Genomic DNA, 3,319 nt, shown 5'->3' with positions numbered 1-3,319 from the left:
TTAATGGCAATATCTCTCCTGAAACAGAATAAAAGGAAAAAAGGAGAGTGGGTGGGGAGAGAGAGGATGCGGAGGAAAATTAAATGCCTGCTCTGATGGCCTGATCTCCAGGCAGTTCTTTCTAGCAACTGAAGCTCTGCTGCATTATTTGAAGCATTTGTTTTGTTCAAAACCAAAAACCAAAGACAAACTTACAAAACAAAAGGGATGTTGCTTCCCATGCCTTAAATAAATGATAATTCAAGCACAACAGAGTCAGTAGTAAGCAAACCCTGAAAATCACATACAGAACAAGTAAGCATTTTCATCACCACTCCCCTCTGAGGTTCAGACTGAAGAGCTATGGAGACTGAATGGGAAGGACCTCAGAATCACTTTTTTTTTTTCGGAACTGGGGATTTGAACTCAGACCCTTGCGCTTGCCAGGCAAGCACTTATTCTACTGAGCCATCTCCCTGGCCCCTCAGAATCACCTTATTCAAACGTTTCACCTTGAAAAACAGGAAATTGTGAATCAGAGAACAAAGAAGAGAAAGACAGCTCAGCTGCTTCCAGAAGCCACTAAAATAAGCAAGCTGCATGGGGTGGAACATATTTTAGATATATTGAGGAAAATAGTGCTTTTCAATTTTGAAAAAACAACAAAGCAAGTGAGCTGATAAATGACAGGTGGCACAGGGCTCAGTTAGAAGAGTGAGGACTGGGAAATGCTCACGCTCTGCCTTCAAGTTGTAATAGTCAGTTCTGGGTCTTTGGCTTTTTCCTTTGTTTCTATTGGTTTCCGAGGATGTGGTAAAAGAGATTTTTATGCACCTTTTCACTGAAGCCATCTGCCTCGAGATTTTTTCCCATGGTTCTGTAGGTTGGTGGTAGGTAATTAGAGACTAGTGCTTCCCAGCTCCATGCGATCGCAGGAGCTTGCCTTTGACAAAGCACGTGGTATTCTTTTATTTATTTAATATTATAGGTTTTAGTTAAAATTCCCCCATTTTTTAAAGATGACAACAAATTTGCATTAGTTGCCATCAAAACAAAACCATTCTGATGTCTGACTGGCCCTCGTGTTTCTGATTTGTGCCCTATGACTAGTTGACAGCGTAGTGGGAAGGAAACATTCCTCCAAGAAGCCCTGAGCATCCATTTCACCTCACGTGTTCACTAACTTTGGGATCTTTTGCAAACCTGGTCTAAGACAAGGCTGCAAGCAGTTCAGGGCCAGGGATAAAAACTCAAGAAGCTTCAGAAGAAAACAAGATTGTGAGTTCAGGACAGCCAGCGAAGGAAGCAAGTGACAGATGCATTCTGTCTTGATACTCAGGGTCCTGCCACCTCCCATTAGGACCTTCCTGTCCTGCGTGAGTCATGGGCTGTCCAGTCTAACTCAGAGGTCTTGGAGGCAAAAATAAAAAGAGATTTGGGTATCATGAGAACTCTTGGAGGCAAAAAAAGAAAGAGAGATTCAGGTATCACAGAACCCATGTTCCATGAGTCCACTGCTGGACTCCTCTGTTTCCATATCTCCAGGACTGCTCTTCTTTGCAGTCTCCAAATGTATTTATTTTATGTGAAGAGGACATATATACAAAAACTTCTATTTCTAATTCAGGGAGGGTAAAGCTGTTATCTTTCTGCCCCTTTCTACAAGCAGCGGGCACAGATCCCTGGAAATGGGAGATCTGATGAAGGGCAAAGATTCTGCCGCAGACCTGTGGGCCAAGTCCTGGCCCTGGAAATTTTGAGATCAGAGGCAAGTTTCTCAAATTCTTATTCCTCTTTATCCATGCAAGTCAAATGAGAATAATAATGAAGATTTTTTAAATATTAATTAATTACTCACTTAACTGATACTATTCGACTACTAGAAATTTCATCATTGTTATGCCTAAAATCTGCATAACCATCACAATGAAAGATCTCATAACGCAGTAGAGGGTTCTTTTAAACTTTCCATTGAGGGGTAGACAAACATTTCATGAACAAAAATCAAACTGCATGGGAAATACTTGAAAGAATCAACAACTGGTGCCTCTTCTTATTGAGAAGCTTCTGCATGTCAAAAGAAATTACCAGCAGAGTAAAAAGACAATCCACACATTTGGAAAAAATCTTAACCAATAATCACTCAGACAAAGGTCTTCTATCTAGAATATATAAAGAACTAAAAATAATCAGGGCCCCAAAATTTACAGACAGAATCCAAAATGGGCACATGAGATGAATACACACTTCTCAGAGGAAAGAATACAAGAGGCAAATAAATACATGAAAAAATGTTCCACATCACTGGCCATTCGAGAAATGAAAATTAAAATAATGCTGAGATACCATCTCACCCCCAGAAAGAATGGCCATCATGATGAACTTAACTAATAATAAATGCTGGGAAGGCTGTAAGAAAAAGGAACACTTGTCCACTGCTGGTGGGCATGTAGACTGGTACAATCACTATGGAAATCTGTGTGGAGACTCCTCAAAAAGCAAACTAGAAATTGCATTCAATCTAACTATTCCCCTTCTGGGAATTTTCCAAGAAGAACTGAAAATATTGAATCACAAAGATATATGTGCACCCATATTTATTCCAGCATAACTTGTCATAGTCAAATCTTGGAAGCAAACAAAATGCCCATCACTTGAGGAATGGATGTAAATGATGTGCTATTTATATGCAATGGAGTATTACTCAGCTATAAAGAAAGACAAACTAGAAGCCTTCACAGGTAAGTGAATGCAACTTGAGGCTATACTCATAACTGAAATAAACTAGACCCACATGTATAAATATGAAGATTTTTATGTTGTCTCCCTAGTATAATAACCCAAAAGAGGAAATAAAAATTAAAAAGTATAACAGATACAGTTAAATGGAAAGAAATGGAACTTAAGGATTAAACAACAAAGACAAAAAAAGGAGAAAAGATAGGAAAAATAATAGGGGCAAAATCATGCAAGCATATATATAAGATGGAGGAGGTGATTGTACTAAAAATTTCCATCAGTTCTATGAAAATAGCAGTTAATGTGTAGAATTCTCACCTTGACTAATTCTGTATGTAGATAACTGCACTCTAAGCAACTACATTGAGGCCAGCCAAGTATAACAGAAAAACTATGCTTAAAATACCTGTCATCTTGGTCTTCTAAATGTGTACCACTTCTAATATCATATCAGTAATTACTATACTCTCTTTAAACTTTTTTTTAAAAAGAGACAAAAACAAAATTTAAGATTACTTGAAATCATGGGGAATATTCAACTATATGTCCCATCTTGCATAACTATATCTGATAATCTGAGCAACAGATTTGATAAAAATAG

This window comes from Octodon degus, unplaced genomic scaffold (genome assembly GCF_000260255.1).
Source record: "Octodon degus isolate 3935 unplaced genomic scaffold, OctDeg1.0 scaffold00067, whole genome shotgun sequence".
Classification (NCBI taxonomy): Eukaryota; Metazoa; Chordata; class Mammalia; order Rodentia; family Octodontidae; genus Octodon; species Octodon degus.
Note: the sequence above shows the minus strand (reverse complement) of the source record.